The sequence below is a fragment of the Argopecten irradians genome, chromosome 3 (assembly GCF_041381155.1).
Source record: "Argopecten irradians isolate NY chromosome 3, Ai_NY, whole genome shotgun sequence".
NCBI classification, from domain to species: domain Eukaryota; kingdom Metazoa; phylum Mollusca; class Bivalvia; order Pectinida; family Pectinidae; genus Argopecten; species Argopecten irradians.
This window is the reverse complement of record NC_091136.1, coordinates 1,378,565-1,398,875: the sequence shown is the minus strand read 5'-3', so window position 1 is coordinate 1,398,875 and position 20,311 is coordinate 1,378,565. Positions and strand designations below refer to the sequence as shown.

Here is a 20,311-nt window from a genome sequence, read left to right as displayed (position 1 = left end):
TCAAAATTCATGTCAGAAACATTTTAATCTGTTTTAGTGCATTACAAACACAATAATTACTTATTTTTATTTATTTTGAATTCCAGAACGGTTTAAGAAACAACAACTATGTACATAAATTATAGGAATGAATAAAAATCACGATTTTGATCAGATATTAATATTTCCATTCCAGGTTCTGCATCCCATTGAGAACATCTTGGGAAATTTCTGTAATCGTTGAATCCATTTGTATGTGTATGCTTATAAGAAGTTTACTTGAGTAAAAAGTATTGTTTAAACTAATAAATAAACAGGCCGCGATATTTCCCGGGAGACATTGGGATGATCTTTCCTCGTGAGCTTTGAATCGATCCAAACTTAAAGTGGAACCTTAAGTACTAATTGCCATCATTTACAAGTATGACATCGAACAAGTTTTATGTTGACAGCTGACGGCGGAATTTGAAGATAAAGTACATACTTTGTAGGACGTAAGACATTCGCTTCCTTTTGTTGATAAATACAGTTTTATACGGACCCAACAGAGGGCCCTAAGACCAATTTTAGAGGTTTCTGATTTTTGATCTAAACCTCTTAAACGTCTATAAATGGTCTCTGGTCCATAAATAAAATATATCAAATGTAGCTAATTTTCGGATCCCTGTGATATTACCATATATACATGAAAACAAGTCGATGCTTTATTTATGTATGTATGACAACAGAAACATGTACAAATGTATTGGTTTATGATAAATTGACATTTTTTATCCGATTGTGTGTCAAAGAAAGATTTGTTTTCCAGCACCAATATTCAGAATTTGTTAGAATAACGGCAGAATACTCAATTTTTAACAAGTTTCGGCAGGATAAGCTTATGTGCTTTTTTATTCAGTGTTAACCCTTAATATTAGGACTTTTCCTTAGACATCCAATTCGATCAGAAAAATTAAGTATTCTGCCGTAAAATTAAGTATTTTCTGTCCGCTGTCGCCGCCGTGACGGCCGACTAGCAAACCATCAGAGGCTATCAGTTACAAGTACCCACCTTTGTTTACATGCACGGCTATCTAATGCTACATAGTCGGGGTCAAACTTTTCCGATGCGACAGTGAAATTAACACATTCGGCGATAGAATTAAATATTTCGTCGGTTATATTAATACTTTCTGCGCGAAGATTAACAGATTTTCTGACTGGCGTTGGTAATTATCGAGCGGATGCGCCGAGCCGTGACGACCGAGTACACACGGCTTGCACAGGTAAACATTAGGTTTGTGGAACGGGCCAAGCTATCCGATTGTAGACTACCTCTATAATATTTATGTTTACGTCATGCATGCACTAAAACTACTTTATTTTTCTCTAAATATACAGTTACTTGTTTTACTCTCGTCATTCTTGCTACCTGGCGAAACATGCATTTTCAACCTTTTTTCGGGAGAGTTCCGATACGAGCGGTAAAATATAATATGAATTACTGTTTGTACTGATGTGAATTGTGTTGATACTAAATGCTGTTCGAGGTTCTCGTTTCAGATATCGTAAGACCAGAGAAGATCGAAGAAAATACCAGGCTGACGTTATGATGCAGAACTTATCAGCTGAAGAGGATTAATCTTGAAATAAATGAAATTATACGACATAAGTTCACGTGTTCATTTTTACCAATTTCCAATTTGTAAAGCTTGTCTACACACCTTGTATACATGGCTTCGATCTGCGATTGAAGACGTTTCTGTAGTTCTAGATCATTGATATTCAATTAATATAGTATACAAATGTACCTGAGGTTCTCGTTTCAGATATCATAGTGTAGGACAAGAGAAGATCGGAGGAAATACCACAAACTGACGTTATCACTTATGTTAACTGTTGAAAAGCTGACAAATAAAAGAGGACAATAAAATTGATCGTGTTGATTTTTTTTTTTTTTTACATCCCTGAAAAACTTTGATATATTTTCCCTATAAATGGCGTTTTGTAACACCAATCACAGAGTTCCTTTGATGTGGTCACAGGTAACCTTCAACCCCTCACCGATCTGTCGACACCCGAATGCCAATCCCACTCGAAACTTCTAACGATTAACAATGGATTTCATCAGACCCATATCACGCTTGCGCGTCATTGCGTAAAGAAATCAATCTGATCATCAAATCCATTACAACATCTGTCAGTCTGGTTTAGACTATGTTCCTAATTTGATCAGTAATTAAAATAGTGATATCTCTGCAAACTTTGCATTTTATTACTGCTTATCCATACATCGAATTACAGATAACATATATACAAGTATTATCTATAAGTATCATATTTTAATATTAATGAATTAAGTGTATATCTTAATCAGTGCCGTCTATGAACAATAATACCTTTTAGAAAACAATTAGGGGCGTAATTAAATGCTCGACATATCATTGAGTAATAATACAAAGATTTTTATACTATACAGTTGAGTTCTGGTGATTTTTATGAACGTATTAATCAGTATCAATTTCTAAAAATATCGAAGAAATGTCTGCATCCTCGACTCACTCATGTCACACAAACGCCACCGCCCCATGTATACAGACCGCACACCCCTCCCTGTCATGAAATAACTATCCACCCAGCGTGAACCATGATGACCTTTCTGTTCCTGTCAATTTTATCAGTACCTGGACATCACGTGTTCAGCCACGCGTAAACTGTAATACGGTGTGTTTTATTTCAGTGACTGCGGACCAAATCGAGTTACCAACAGAATTTAACAACTTTTCATTTCAAAATACAAGTCAACGTATTATGAGATATTTTATATAAAAGACTAAATGGTAATATTTCAAAATAAAAAAGAAGTTTCACATTCTAATACGTGTATACGACTTTTCAGGACACGCACGTCTTTGTTTATCTACTACACTAAACCCAGATATATGAACGATTTTAACAGATTAAAAAGAAATTTTCTATCTAGTTACTGAAGTACAGTTTTTGGTTTTGGAGTCCTTGACTATTCATTTAGGTACGACGATGTGTTCCGATAAGAATGAGATAAAATAAATAGTATTGTGTAATATTAGCACACAGTTGTGTAGTCCAAGGATTTACTTATGTATATATGTTCTTCGACTACTATTTTATGGTGTATGGGGAACTGGGAAGATTCCCACTCGAAGTAAATATCAAACTGAGAATGCTGTGTTTTTGGAATAGACTTATACAAAATGAAAATAAATTAAGTAGCATACTTTATAAACTAATCTAGAAGTTACATTTCGAAGGAATATACACATTTTAATGGATATCTTTCATTAAAAATATTTTTGACGAATCTGGTCAGTCAAATATCTTTCTCAATGAAATACAAATTATTAACAGTTTTTATAAAAGTTTTATGAAACAGCGCCTTCAAGATCAGTTTATACAAAAATGGTTCTCAGGTGTGGAAAACTCCTCAAGAGACAGACTTATCTAATATATAAAAAACAATTTGGATTTGAAAATTATCTTATAAAATTATCGGAAATGAATAAAGTATACATAACTAAATTCCGTACATCAAATTTAAAAATTCCAATTGAGACTGGAAGATTGCGTAATGTTGAGAAACGTGAAAGAATATGCCATTTATGCAATGAAAATATCGGGGATGAATTTCACTATCTTTTTGTATGTAAACACGAAGAAATAAAAAAAAATATACGTATTAAATATATCCCACAGTATTATTATAGTAATCCCAGTCTTCATAAGATGGGTGGCTTTATAGGTATTTGTAATATCCAATTATTGAAGAAGGTGTCTCTATTAATTAGAAAAATGATAGTATTTTTGTAGATGTGAATAAAAGCTATGATAGCAGTACGGTATAAGTATTGTTAATTTTCAAATTAATTTTCCATATTTTAGTAATTGGTAATGATATATATTGTCCATCCTGCCACGTGTAGTTAAAAATGTAACTTGTATAATCCATGTAACATATTTTAATGTGTCTGAAGCTATCTTCTGAGTTGCAGTGACGTGGATTAATTACATATTATAGTACCGTACACTGGTTAGGCAAGTGTGTGAATCAAAAGCACGACAGGTGGGCTTTCCACGTGTTTTCGTGAGGTATGACCCCGTTGTCTTGGTCACGCTAGAACCCCGCTGCGATTTACATGCTGTGTACACGACTTCGCCAATTTTCGTTATGGGTTCGTTGGAATGGCCACGCGTGTGATTTAGAGAGTTGCCGCTGGCGGTTAATCGCCAACCTTTGTCCATGGTCCGTAAACATGAGGTTAAAAGAGAAATTTTAGTGATAGATTGGATTAAATATCCCTCTTGCTAAATAATATTTTTTTGTTTTTTTGAGATATCGATTTTTATTTTTTTTTATATTATATATATATATACAATTAACCAGGCAATTCACGCTAAAAATATGTATATAACCAGAAATATAGTTCCATAAATGCACACGATACAATATAACAGGTAACGCAATAAGTCGGTGGATTTTATGAATAGTAAAGAAATTTGTAAAGTGAGTTTGACCAAAAGACATAACGGCCGAGTATAAAATAATATATATCATTATCATTACTGGGTTTGCGCTAGTGTTCCATAACTGAGGTCCTCAGATTGAATGGGGTCCTTTTAATACATCCTTGATATACAAAGTTCATTTGTTCATTTTTTTTTTATTTCAAGTTTAATACGATCTTTGATCAATCTAAATGATTCAACCTGCGGACCGATTATAAACAATTAGGTAAAAAGTGGTTTCAAAAGCATTTAGTGTTTCATGTACATCGACAAAACACATCAAATTAATGAGAATAATTAAAACTAGATGACATGGGTCGTTTAGCTGTACTTTTTTTTGTAGATCAATCGATACAATCCATAAATATCTTCATGCGTGCTAAAATTCCTTCCACGATAAAAAAAAAACAATTGTGTGAGTCCATATTTGTCATATCTTCTAGGTCCAAAATCTGCTGCATAAAGTCCATGAATACATTATTGTTTTTGTCAAAACTGCATACTACTTTTAAAACCACTGCTCCGTTAAATCAGTATCGTTTAGTACAGTAGTTGAGTGATGACATGCTGTGAGAACACGTGGACGACATTACATCTTTTGCTTATCCGTACAGTTAATTGAAACAAGGACGTATCTCACTTATAAATCCTTGATTGAAAGAAGTCTACAAATAGTCAATTAAAGAAGTCGTATCACCTGACTGGCTATAATGTTTAAAATTGTCTGAAAAATGAACATTATTCTTTATGAAAAATGTCACCGTGCCTCATTGGCTATGTCATGAATACTATTACCCAATCGCATAAGAAGCGTACCTTGAAGTTGGTATTAATTGACTCCGCCCCATGTCATCACTTCTCTCGCTGAATCTTGAATTGACAATTTTTTCAATTCATTTTATTCCGACCCGACTTCAGTAACAAGCGGCCCTTTAATGTCCTGGGGGTTGTTTTTTCTGTGGGCTTAGTCGTCTATCTTCATAATTTTGAAGGGGGACTTCTAACACGACCATGAAGATTTGTCTCATACTGTTTTAGAGCTGATATTTCGCGATGACATAGTAACCTTGATGATGCAACATATCGATTTGATATGGTCCAAAGCAAGCTCGTGGAGTGACCGCATTTGTGTTAGGTAGTTGAACACAACTAGAAGTGACTGGTTAGCTTGACAAATTTGGACGTTTACTAACCTAAGAATTCGGAAATTTACTAACCTAAGAATACGGATGTAACATATAGTAACTAGTACTAAGGGTCTATTTATACAGGATAGAGTAGCTAGAACTGTAAATATAGTAACTGAAAACTATATATATTCCATGCTCAGTTGCACAGCACATGCGATACGGTAGCAATACAGTGACAGCGATACCACCAGTCGACTATATATTGGGAGCCGTGCTCTCGTTATGGGTGAGTGGTCAACACACTAGCGAAGCTCGCCCGCCGGCTCACTGCGCTGTCGCCGTAGGGGGTCAATGAGAACAATAGGCAGTGGTATTTCCACGAAAAAAATAACGCTTTAAAAAAAATAACGTTTCCAACGATACTCGTAACGTGGTCACGTAAAAAATCACATGTTCTGTTGATGCTAACAAAGTTTCACATAAAAATCACGTAACATTCTGGCAATAACATGGGAAACAAAATCATTAACAATCATTGCTGACACTAACACGTGAAATGAAATGAATAACAATGCAAAATATATAATAACATCAGCCAATAAGTCTAACATCATTTAAAAAAGACAAACGCATGCAAAGATAGAGATAACACAGCAGCAAAAATATAATGTGTGCTAGAAAATAATGACATGCTTTTAGTTAAAGATAACTAAAATTTGGATAATAACAGTAAAACAGATATAACCAACATAAATATTTAAAAATCACGAATATGGATAAAATAACAGTTTAAGAACGAAAATTAACAGAACAGGGCTACCAGTGGTAGTAAGTAATCTCTGGTTGATCCCAGATTGAAGATGGCTACCATGACACCATATCTAATTATTTTCCTATATAGCTGTTGCCAAGATAGTCAGATGACCGTTAAGGCCCTTGGGCCTCTTCTTAGGTCATCTGACCGAAGGTCAGGATGACCTATTGTCATCATGTTTCGTCCGCCGTGCGTCGTGCGCCGTGCGTCGTGCGCCGTGCGTCGTGCGTAAGACTATTTATACAAAAGCCTACTCCTCCTTAACCCTTGAGCAGATTACATCCATATTTGGTGTGAAACATCATTGGGGAAGGACAATTGTATTTTATATAAATGAGCTTGGTCCAACTCCTAGGGGCTGAGGGGTGGGGCCCCAAAAGGGCAAATTTTCTTAATTTTAGCTTTAAAATCCAACTCCTCCTTCATCCTTGAATGGATTTCATCTATATTTGGTGTAAGATATCATTGGGGAAGGACAATCATATTTTATATACATGAGCTTGGTCTGACCCGTAGGGGCTGAGGGGTGGGGCCCTGAAAAGGGAAAATTTCTTAATTTTAGCTTTTAAATCCTACTCCTCCTTCATCCTTGGATGGATTTCATCCATATTTGGTGTGAAACATCATTGGGGAAGGACAATCATATTTTTTATAAATGGGCCTGGTCTGACCCCTAGGGATGAGGGGCGGGGCTCCAAAAGGGCTTATTTCTCAATTTAAGCTAGATCCTACTCCTCCTTCATCCTTGGATGGATTTCATCCATATTTGGTGTGAAACATCATTGGGATGGACAATCATATGTTATATTAATGAGTCTGGTCCGACCCCTAGGGGCAGAGGGGTGGGGCTCCAAAAGGGCAGTTTTCTTAATTTAAGCTAGATCCTACTCCTCCTTCATCCTTGGATGGATTTCATCCATATTTGGTGTGAAACATCATTGGGGAAGGACAATCATATATTATATAAATGAGCTGGGTTCGACCCCTAGGGGCTGGGTTATGGGCCCCAAAAGGGCAAATTTTCCTAATTTTAGCTTTAAAATCCTACTCCTCTTTCATCCTTGGATGGATTTCATCCATGTTTGGTGTGAAACAGCATTGGGGAAGGACAATCATATTTTAGACAAATGAGCCTGGTCCGACTCCTTGGAGCTGAGGGATGGGGCCCAAAAAGGGCAAATTTTCTTAATTTTAGCTTAAAAATTCTACTCCTCCTTCATTCTTGAATGGATTTTATCTATATTTAGTGTAAAATATCATTGGGTAAGGACAATGATATCTTATATAAATGAGATAGGTCAGACCCCTAGAGGCAGAGGGGCGGGGCCCAAAAAGAGGAAATTTTCTTAATTTTAGCTTTTAAATCCTACTCCTCCTTCATCCTTGGATGAGTTTCATCCATGTACTTGGTGTGAAACGTCATTGGGAAGGACAATTGCATTTTATATAAATGAGTCTGGTCCGACCCCTAGGGGCTGAGGGGTGGGGCCCCAAAAGGGCAAATTTTCTTAATTTTAGCTTGCCCACTTCCTGTTTTCAGATTTCGGTCTCCGATCTCAATGAAAATTGGTCTATAGGTGCGAACAACATGCAAATTTTTTCATAAAGATTTTGGTATTCCAAGATGGCCGCTGGCCCACTTTCTGTTTTCAGGTTTCAGTCTCTGATCTCAAAGAAAATTGGTCTATAGGGGTTTTAATTGATTCAGAAGGGGGAACTTTAGGTGAGGACAATCATATTTTATAAAGGAACGAGCTAAGACCCATGGGGATAGTACGGCGGATGTCCAAAATGGAAGCTTTGCTGAAATTGGGCTTTAAAATCTGACTCCTCCTTATATTAATCCGTGAATGGGTAACAACCATATATTGATGAAGGGTTACAAAGTTTGTTCAACAAATGACATTTACCTATTTAAATGACCTTGATCTTCATTCAAGGTCACAGGGGTCAAATAGGCTAAAACTATTTAAACAACATCTTGTGAATAATGAAGAGGTTTAGAGACCTGATATTGGGCCTGTGGCATGCTGGGATGAAGGGCTACCAAGTTTGTTCCAATGAATGACCTCGACCTTCATTCAAGGTCACAGGGGTCAAATACGCTAAAACCATTTAAACAACATCTTGTGAATAATGAAGAAATTTATAGACCTGATATTGGGCCTGTGGCATGCTGGGATGAAGGGCTACCAAGTTTGTTCCAATGAATGACCTTGACCTTCCTTCAAGGTCACAGGGGTCAAAAAGACTAAAATCTTTAAACGACTTCTTCTCAAGAACCAGAAGGCCCAGGGTCATGATATTTGGCCTGTAGGATGCTGGGATGAAGGGCTACCAAGTTTGTTCAAATGAATGACCTTGACCTTCATTCAAGGTCACAGGGGTCAAATAGGCTAAAATCCTTTATACAACTTCTTGTGAATAACTAAGAGGCCTAGAGACCTGATATTAGGCCTCTGGCATGCTGGGATAGGGGGCTGCCAAGTTTGTTTGAATGAAGGACCTTGACCTTCATTCAAGGTCATGAGAGTCAAATAGGCTAAAATCTTTAAACGACTTCTTCTCAAGAACCAGAAGGCCCAGGGTACTGATATTTGGCCTGTATGACGGCTGGGATGAAGGGCTACCAAGTTTGTTAAAATAAATGACCTGGACCTTCATTCAAGGTCACAGGGGTCAAATAGGCTAAAATCTTTAAATGACTTCTTCTCAAGAACTAAATGGCCCGGGATACTCATATTGGGCCTCCAGCATGCTGGGATGAAGGGCTACCAAGTTTGTTCGAATGAAGGACCTTGACCTTCATACAAGGTCACAGGGGTCAAATAGGCTAAAATCCTTTAAACAACTTCTTGTAAATAACTAAGAGGCCTAGAGACCTGATATTGGGCCTTTGACATGCTTGGATGAAGGGCTATAAAATTTGTTCAAATGAATTGCCTTGATCTTCATTCAAGGTCATGGGGGTGAAAAAGGCTAAAATCTTTAAACAACTTCTTTGCAAGACCCAGAAGGCACATGGTACTGATATTGGGCCTGTAGCATGCTTTGATGAGGGGCTACCAAGTTTATTCAAATAAATGACCTTGACCTTCATTCAAGATGACAGGGGTCAAATAGGCTAAAATCCTTTAAACAACTTCTTGTTAAAGAACCAGAGGCCTAGAGACCTGATATTAGGCCTCTGGCATGCTGGGATGAAGGGCTACCAAGTTTGTTCGAATGAAGGACCTTGACCATCATATAAGGTCACAGGGGTCAAATAGGCTATAATCCTTTAAACAACTTTTTGTAAATAACTAAGAGGCCTAAAGACCTGATATTGGTCCTTTGACATGCTTGGATGAAGGGCTATCAAATTTGTTCAAATGAATGGCCTTGATCTTCATTCAAGGTCACAGGGGTCAAATAGGCTAAAATCTTTAAACAACTTCTTCTCAAGAACCAGTAGGCCCAGGGTTCTGATATTGGGCCTGTGACATGCTGGGGATGAAGGGCTACCAAGTTTGTTCAAATGAAGGACCTTGACCATCATTCAAGGTCACAGGGGTCAAATAGGCCTAAATCCTTTTAAACAACCTTCTTGTAAATAAACTAAGAGGCCTACAGACCTGATATTAGGCCTTTAACATGCTTGGATGAAGGGCTATCAAATTTGTTCAAATAAGAATGGCCTTGATCTTCATTCAAGGTCATGGGGGTCAAAAAGGCTAAAATCTTTAAACAACTTCTTTGCAAGACCGAGAAGGCACATGGTACTGATATTGGGCCTGTAGCATGCTGGGATGAAGGGTTACCAAGTTTGTTCAAATAAATGACCTTGACCTTCATTCAAGATGACAGGGGTCAAATAGGCTAAAATCCTTTAAACAACTTCTTGTTAAAGAACCAGAGGCCTAGAGACCTGATATTAGGCCTCTGGCATGCTGGGATGAAGGGCTACCAAGTTTGTTCGAATGAAGGACCTTGACCTTCATATAAGGTCACAGGGGTCAAATAGGGTAAAATCCTTTAAACTACTTCTTGTGAATAACTAAGAGGCCTAGAGACCTGATATTTGGCCTTTGACATGCTTGGATGAAGGGCTATCAAATTTGTTCAAATGAATGGTCTTGATCTTCATTCAAGGTCACAGGGGTCAAATAGGCTAAAATCCTTTAAACAACTTCTTGTGAATAACTTAGAGGCCCAGAGACCTGATATTAGGCCTCTGGCATGCTGGGATGAAGGGCTGCCAAGTTTGTGCAAATGAATGACCTTGACCTTCATTCAAGGTCATGAGGGTCAAATAGGCTAAAATCTTTAAACGACTTCTTCTCGAGAACCAGAAGGCCCAGGGTACTGATATTGGGCCTGTGACATGCTGGGATGAAGGGCTACCAAGTTTGTTAAAAATAAATGACCTTGACCTTCATTCAAGGTCATAGGGGTCAAAAAGGCTGTAATCTTTAAATGACTTCTTCTCAAGAACCAGAAGGCCCAGGGTACTGATATTTGGCCTGTAGGATGGCTGGGATGAAGGGCTACCAAGTTTGTTAAAATAAAGGCTTAAATCCTTTAAACATCTTTTTGTGAATAACTAAGAGGCCTACAGACCTGATATTAGGCCTGTGGCATGCTGGGCTACCAAGTTTGTTAAAAAAATGACCTTGATCTTCATTCAAGGTCAGGGGGGTCAAATAGGCTAAAATCTTCTCAAGAACCAGAAGGCCCAGGGTACTGATATTGAGCATGTAGCATACTGGGATGAAGGGCTACCAAGTTTTTCAAAAGAATTACCTTGACCTTCAATCAAGGTCACAGAGGTCAAATAGGCTAAAATCTTTAAACGACTATGTTGTATTGTAATAATAGTCAGATGACCGTTAAGGCCCATGGGCCTCTTGTTTCTCACACGCTTTTCGTTCAGCCATTTTGTTTACTTTTAATGCGTAAATATGTGTATGCGTGAAACTTCAACAACACAATCCATCGCAGCTTCATTTGCATACTATCCTGTCAGCCTGACATCGTAATTAATCAATGATTTCCTTCAATTTTTTATTCAAGATATATTTGTTCAATCTTATACGCATTAAGAAATTAAATTGAGGTATTTTTAATAATTACGTTTTTTAAAATTTTCTTCTGTTTATCGGATATAACAAAAAAATATTTATTTGGTTGTGGGAAACCTACCTTTAATTTAAAGTATTTATATATGGATTGACCAAACCCCTTTGGATATTCTGTCAATGTTTCTGGTCTATTTTACCTAGTTTATTTTAAAATGTCAAAATATCAAGACTGGATTAAAATGGTGCATTTACATTAGTAATCTGGACATCAAATTGATATGACCGTGTTATTTCCTATTCACCTTTTCTAGTTGACTGGTCCCTTGTGTTTCGGAGTGGTACGACTGAGAAGTTCCGTGTACACTGTGAGATGTGTCAGAATGTCGGTCTGTTACGGCTCTTCCCTGGCATTTCGGTACAGCTGGTAAGATTGCTTAACATCGCTTACATTGTATCTTTCTTGGTAACAATCCTGCAGCAAATTGATAACGAAATCAGTCCGCCATTGTGTTGTGACTGTAAACAACCATGCTTCAGTCGGCCGATTTTCCGTGAATTAAACAATTTTACAATTGAACATGTATCGGGTACGTTATTACTTTTTATCTTTATTATATTTTCATCACATATGATATCGTTTAAACACGTTTACAGTGATTTTTTCGGTGTATAACTTTACTAAACCGCCATTGTGGTGTGATTGTAAACAAACACGTTTCAGTCGGCGGATTTCCTTGAATTAAAAATTTTATGAATGAACATGCATCTGATACGTAATTATTTTCATCTTAAATATATTTTCATTGCATATTTTATCTTTTAAACACTTTTACAGCGATTTGTTCAATGAAAAACTTTACAAAACTGGCGAGTAAAACATGTGAATCACGACGTAATAATGCAAAAAAACATTGTCAGATTTTTGGTTTTCGTCCACGGATAAGCCGCACTGGTGTATAAGCCGCACTCCCGATTTTCAGGGAAAAAAGTCGCTGCTTATACTCAGGAAAATACGGTAAATCAAAGAAAGCATTTATCCAGATTCTATCTCCTATTCCTTATTTGCATATTGTAATTAGAGTTATCTCCCTTGTGGGCAGGTATTGATTGTCATGTCATTACTTTGTGTGCACAGATTATGTTGTTTTCTCTAAAAAGTATGATGTAACACTCGCAAACACATGACGTCACAACAATATCTACCCGCAAAGGCAGATAACTCTGTATAATGCATAGACAGAATAACCAATAAATCTTTTAGATTTAGTCTCGGGACCAATATTCCAATGCAATGGTTTTATCCTGTTGAGGTGTATGTGTGTCATGTGCCAAAGGAAGAATGTTGCTTATTGAATTAATGAATAGGCCCACTTACATTACTCACACTAACTTTATTTCTTCAGGTGAAGTCTTTTCTTCAACCACCAATGCAAGGAGTGGTTCTGCAGTCCTACGGGGCTGGTAATGCTCCAGATAACCGCCCTGAGATTCTCAAGGTCATTGAGGATGCCATCAATATTGGAGTTATTATCGTGAACATCACACAATGTACACGAGGAATGGTGGACGCTACCTATGCTACAGGGAAGGTATAAAAGGCTTTTAGTATTTTTCATGCACAATTTCTTTATATCATCTTTCCTGTTATATTAAATGTTCACTAAGAAAAATATTGTATGATAGATGAGAAATCAAAATGTGATATCTAATGGTCAAAAAGGAATGCATTAAAAATCACTTTTCATTTGTCCTCCCTGAACGGTTATCCATTGTCCAACCTTTGTTGTCAATTTATACAAAAAACAATTCCTGTTATCAAAATTTCTAAAAATGTCCTGAAGGGTTCTTTTTAAAACTGATTTCAATAATGCGATTATCAAAATTTGTTACTATTGCATTTCCATTCTGATCTGAAAACGAGATGGCCCAGGGGAGACAATCTTAAATTTTGACCATTGAAGTTGTTGAATATATTTCTCTGAGATACCATAGGGATCTTTCTTAAATTTCATTTTAAGGTTACTGTTGGTGCCGATTGTATTTTTGGAAAAAGTCGAAAAAGAGGATGGTCAACAGGTTTTCTATCTTTGATTTTATTTTTGCTATTTCTCAGAAAATCCTGAAGTGATATGTTTCTGAAAGTTTATATGTAGCTTACTTGGCGTGCTGGTTGCCAATTGCATTCTGGAACCAATGGGATTTTGACACTTGAACCGATGGGATTTTGACACTTGAACCAATGGGATTTTGACACTTGAACCAATTGGATTTTGACACTTGAACAATTGGATTTTGACACTTGAACCAATGGGGATTTTGACACTTGAACCAATGGGATTTTGACACTTGAACCAATGGGATTTTGACACTTGAACCAATGGGATTTTGACACTTGAACCAATGGGATTTTGACACTTGAACCAATGGGATTTTGACACTTGAACCAATGGGATTTTGACAATGATTTTGCTTATTTTCCTATATAATATACATCTTGACTCGATCCTCCTGTACAACTTTTTCTTATCCAACCTATCCTCTCCTCTTATTTAAATGTTATTTGTCTGTATGAATCTGGCTATGGAAAGTTTCTGGATGTATGCAATATTGAATTAATGTAAACTCAGGTATGTGTGAGTATGTGTGTGTAAATATTATGCAAACTGGTAAGAAAGGAATGCTTTTTGTTCTTGTAGTTTTTAGGCCACCTGAGACGAAGTTTCAAGTGACCTGTTCTAATTGCCTTTTGTCCGTCGTTGTCCGTCGTATAGCGATAAGCAATTTACATTTTAAGACTTCTTCTTAAAAAACTGCTGAGCCAAATTTGTTTTTTTTTTTTTTTTTTTTTTTGGTGGAAAAAAAAATTTATTGGCCAGACTATTCTATCATAGAAACTGCCAGGGTTGGGGCCCTGGGGTCAGCCTCCTTACAAACAAATGTCCCCACACACGAGGGCTCTCAATCATCACACACACATTCATTCCCACCTAAACACATAAACAACTCTCAACCCTTTCATTCTCAAGTACATAACTTACATATTCAACATCAACAAAACATTTATCCTGGCTCTCACTCCATCTGTTTCACGCTATCATTCTTTCATACATGTATGTTTACACAAACCAAAAAACATAAACAAAAAAAAATAGGAATAAGTATGAAAATAACTGAATGATAAATTCATAAAAATAAATAGGTTAATAAATAAATAAGATAAGTAAATTCATAAATGAAAAACAAATACATAAATAAGTAGTTATAATAATAATAATAAATAAAAAAAAAAAAAAAAAAATAATAATAACAATAATTGCCATGGTTGATATAATTATATATAAATTAATTATAATTGGATTGATTGTAGATGGTTCAGACCCTCTCTGGTACAGATAACATGCATATATATATTATAACAGAAGAAAAAATTATTATGTTTGCGCCGATTATGTGCACTGTATCTTGTATATATCACAAGTATAACATAATATAAATGACTGTTTATTACAGATGTATATCAGTTCTTAGACATAAATACAGATTCATATCATTCCACTAATATTGAAGAAGGTTAAAAAATTATTCAGAAATCATCAAAACATAGTCATTTTATCATACATAACAGGCGCACAGTGTTATTCAGGTATTAATTTTAATTTACAAACATAAGGGGAAAGCACTCTGACATGGATAATTCATAAACTAGCTATATATATAGGTACTTAAATTAAAGCAAATGGCCCCATTTTTCCAGAAAAACTTGCTCAGTCTGTTGCTTTTTAGAAAATGTACTTTTCTAATTTGATGACTTCTGTGAATGACAATTTACATAACTGAAAGAGAGGAAGTAGGTTTTTACATTTGCGTGTATAAATATGGTATTTTATCAGTAACAAAAAGTGGTTTAGTCTGGTTTTTAAAATTAGCATTTCCAAATATGACATCAGATTCACTTAAAATTAAAAAATGTTCAACTTCATCACTTTTCACAGTACCATGCATTAAATTCCTGTATAAGTTCATTAGAGAAATAGCAGTTGAAGAGGATGTGTTCCAATGATTCTTCTTCTCTACTACAGAATGAACATAGATTATCGTCTTCCAACTTTATTTTAAAAAAGAAATGATTTTGTTGAAATTTTGCACAAACCTTCTAAGGCCAAATGTCAACCAAAAACTGACTTATATGGACCCAGCCCTCTAGGGGCCCTAGGGGTCAAATAGGCTAAAACTTCAAAAAATCTTCGTCTGAAATTCCAGAAATGATAGAATCAAATACTCTACATTAGATGGAAAGGTCTTAAGTTCCTTTACAAAAATCGTTGATTATATGACCTCTTAGGTTTTCCCGATTTTCCCCTAGAGATAGGGTGTCATCTAGTTTACTATAGTTTTTATAGTAGAAACACATTTTTAGTCCCACCATCATCAGTTGGTGGGCCTATTCAATTATCAATTTCGTCCGTGGTTCCGTCGATCACGTCCGTCCATCCGGTCAGTCATTCCGTCCGTCCGTTACCGTCCTTCACGGCCGTCCGTACGTCCAGTCCGTCACAGTTAACCAATTTCTTTGTTTACGCTATTTCTCTGAAAGTTTACTATAAGGGATCATTCATTCAAAATTTTATATGTTGGTTTCCCATAGGGTCCATTGTTGTTGACACTATTGCAGCTTTTCGGCGACCCGCATACGATCAACCATGGCGGAGTCCCATCGGGGATTTGGGTATAGTTTAAAAGCGGTGTGTTAACGCTTATATGTTATTCTAGAAGTAAGTACTTGAATGGTTATTCGTGCTACAATAGTTTCATATGGAGTGACGCAGATATACAACCTATGGTTGCACTGTTGTCTGTGCATATTGCTATTATGTGGGCGATCCTGCAGAATCCTACTGCTCAACAAGATGGCCACTTACATCAGAACAGACTCTAGCAGCCATACTTGGAATTTTGTTGAGTTTATAGTTGGACTACCTGCTATTTCTCAGAAATGTTCGGAGGGAATTTCATTTCCTCTAATATTTCATATGTAGGTTCTCCCCTGTTAGGTCCCTAGTTGTGAATTATATGCATTTTTGCGAGGACTCCCGACGGATCGCTCTAAGCAATGAATCGACTCTGAACTCTCCATATTGCTCGCGCCCAGCGACTTCTACGGATTTTGCTTAGTTAAAAGATTTGTTACCGCTATTTATCAGTAGCAAATGTACTGACAGTCGTTATCTATTGCTCTATAATTTCAGTTTGTAGGTTCCCCTAGGACCCTGAGTTTTGCATATTGCATTTTGGGACGATCGCTCCACAAGATGGACCGACCGACGTGGCCTTCTTGGATTTTGATTGTTAAAGTTTGTTACCGCTCTATTTCTCAAGAAAGTACTGAAGCAATCATTTCTCATAATTTTGTATGTAGGTTCCCCTAGGGACCCTTGTTGTGCATATTGCATTTTTGGAAACGATCGATCAACAAGAGGGCGTGACCTGGCCGGCACATCTTGGATTTGATAATTAAAGATTGTTACACGCTATTTCTCAGAAGTACTGAAGGGATCTTAATCAAATTTTCATATGTAGGATCCCCTAGGACTACAAGATGTGCATATTTCACATTTTGAGAAAGAGAAAGATCGGTCAACAAGATAGCCGACCGGCGGCCATCTTGGATTTTGATAGTTAAAGTTTGTTACCGCTATTTCTCAGAAAGTACTCAGGCAGCCATCTTGTATTTGGATAGTTATCGCTATTTGTCTGCAATTACTGAAGGGATATCTCTCATATTTCATGCATAGTTTCCCCTTGGGCTTTAGTTGTGCATAGTACCTTTGGGACTGATTGGTCAACATGATGGCCAACCTGTCGCCATCTTGGATTTCACCGCTGATTCTCAGAGAACAATAAAGCGATTTGTCTTAAATATCATATGTTGTATATTTGAAAAAGTTTGAAAAGCAGGGAAAAGATCCTTCTTTCCATTGTCAGACATAGATCATTCTATGGTGGGCGCCAAGATCCCTCTGGGATCTCTTGTTAAATATTATTTGGTCATTTGTTATAGTAAATAAGTCTAATGTTGTCAGAATTATCAGTATAATTGGCCATTGAATTCTATCAATAATTTTTCCAGGGACTGACCCTAGGGGCCTGAGGGGTGGGGCCAAAAGGGGTCAAATATGCTAAAACTTCAAAAAATCTTTTGAATATTCCAGAAATGATAGAATCAAATACTCTTCATAGATAGAAAGGTACAAAAATTGTGAATTATATAACCCTTGGGTCTCACGTTTCCCCCTTGGGAGGGGTTCAAGTCTACTATATTTTATATATGAAAACACATTTATGAACATTATTTGCTCAATTTTGATAGGAAATGAGTCAAACTTTGTTAGAATTATTAGCCTGAGATAGTATTTTAACATCATATCCATATTGGTCCTGACTGACCCCCTTGGGGCCAGAGGGGCGGGGCCAAAAGGGCTAAAATTTCAAAAATCTTTTTCTGAATTCACAGATTTGATGGAACCAGAAACTTTTCATAGTTTTAAAGGTCTTAGGTTAAGGCCCTTTTTACAAAAATTATGAATTTCATAGCCCTGGGATCTTAGAATTTCCACTGGGAACGGGATCAAATTTACAATATTCTATATAGGAAAAAAACTTTTACTAGCATTATTTGCAGAATTTTCATAGGAAATGAGTCAAACTTGGTTAGAAATATTTCTCTGAGATATAGCATTTTACCATATCCATATTGGTCCTCGCTGACCCCCAGGGACCAGTAGGGCGGGGTCAAATGTGGCCAAAAATGACTAAAATTTTCAAAATCTTCTTTTGAATCCATAGATTTGATGGAAAACAGATACTCTTCATAGATTAAAATGTCTAATTTATTTAAAATCACTGACTGATTTCAAGGGCCCGATGGGCCAATTTGTAGTATTTATATGTCTCTGTTTTCATTCTGTATCACGAACTCAATTGTCACTGCTAAAGTCCATGTTATGGTTATTATTTAAACTGTTCCTGTATTTGTTTGTACTTGCTTGCATTGGCAGGGCGTAGGAAGCGCGGGGGGCAGGTGGGGAAAAATCTGCCCCCCCCACCCCCGCCGACTGAAATTTTTCATAAAAATGCTTAATTAGAAAGAAAAAAAAGGGTCCTCCTGTACATTTTTTTTCGTACTTCATTCTGGAAAATTTTCCGCTGCACAGCGCATTTCCTAAAACGTTCAAGCACATAATGTCAAACCTTAAATAGTAAAAATTCAATACCACACAAAATAGACTAAATGTCCATCAAGGGATTCTGTGTACTATTTAAAAAATGTCACTTAAAAGATCATTTTGTCTTAACTAGAAAAAATTATTCATTTTTAGGTCATCTGACCGAGAAGAAGGTCAGGATGACCCCCCCCTTTTTTTTTTTTTAATCTTTTTATTAAACCCCCCCCCCCCCCTTATCCCTTTTCCTTCACCTATTGTCATCGTGTTTCGTCCGTCGTCAGTGCGCCGTGTTTGCGCCGTACGCCGTGCGCCGTCCGTAGTCGTGCGTCGTGCGTAAGACTATTTATACAAAAGCCTACTCCTCCTTAATCCTTGGATGGATTTCATCCATAATTTAGTGTGTGAAACATCATTGAGGACCGACAATCAAGATACATTTTTTATAAATGAGCATGGTTCGACCCCTAGGGGCTGAGGGGTGGGAGCCCCAAAAGGGCAAATTTTTCTTAATTTTAGCTTTAAAATCCTACTTCCTTCCTCATCCTTGGATGGATTTTCATCTATATTTGGTGTGAAAACATCATTGGGGGAAGGACAATCATATCTCTATATAAATGAGGATTGGTCCAACTCCTAGGGGCTGAGGGGTGGGCCCCAAAAAGGGCAAATTTTCTTAATTTTTAGCTTTAAAATCCTACTCCTTGTTCGTCCTTGGATGGATTTCATCTATATTTGGTGTGATGTGTGAAACATCATTGGGGAAGGACACAATCATATTTTTAGTTTAAATGAGCTTGGTGCCGACTCCTAGGGGGATGCTGGGGTGGGGCCCCAAAATGGGCAAATTTTCTTAATTTTAGATTTTAAATTTCTACTCCTTCCTCATCCTTGGATGGATTTCATCTATATTTGTTGTGAAACATCATTGGGGAAGGGACAATCATATTTTGTTATAAATGAGCTTTGTCCGACTCCTAGGGGCTGAGGGGGGGGGCCCCAAAAGGGCAAATTTTCTTAATTTTAGCTTTAAAATCCTCACTCCTTCCTCATCCTTGGATGGATTTCATCCATATTTAGTGTGTTCTAAACATCATTTGGGGATGGGCAATCATATATTATATAAATGAGCCTGGTCCGACCCCTAGGGGCTGATGGGTGGGGCCCCAAAAAGGGCAAATTTTCTTAATTTTAGTTTTAAAATCCTACTCCTCCTTCATCCTTGGTTGGATTTCATCCATATTTGGTTTGAAACATCATTATGGATGGACAATTACATCATATTATATAAATGAGCATGGTCCGACCCCTTAGGGGCTGAGGGGTATGGCCTTTAAAAGGGCAAATTTTCTTAATTTTAGCTTTAAAATCCTACTCACTTCCTTCTTCATTGGGGATGATATTTCATCCATATTTGGTGTGAAACACTCATTGGGGAGGTAGGACAATCATATTTTCATATAAATGAGCCTGGTTCGACCCCTAGGGGCTGAGGGGTGGGGCCCCAAAAGGGCAAATTTTCTTAATTTTAGCTTTAAAATCCTACTCCTTCCTCATCACTTGGATGGATTTCATCTATATTTGGTG

The 20,311-nt window shown here is 36.9% G+C and overlaps 1 pseudogene; it reads left to right on the top strand.

Moving 5' to 3' along the window:
* Window positions 1-11,814: 11,814 nt before the first annotated feature.
* LOC138317245 (L-asparaginase-like) overlaps window positions 11,815-20,311 on the top strand; it is a 34,458-nt pseudogene continuing 25,961 nt past the window's right edge.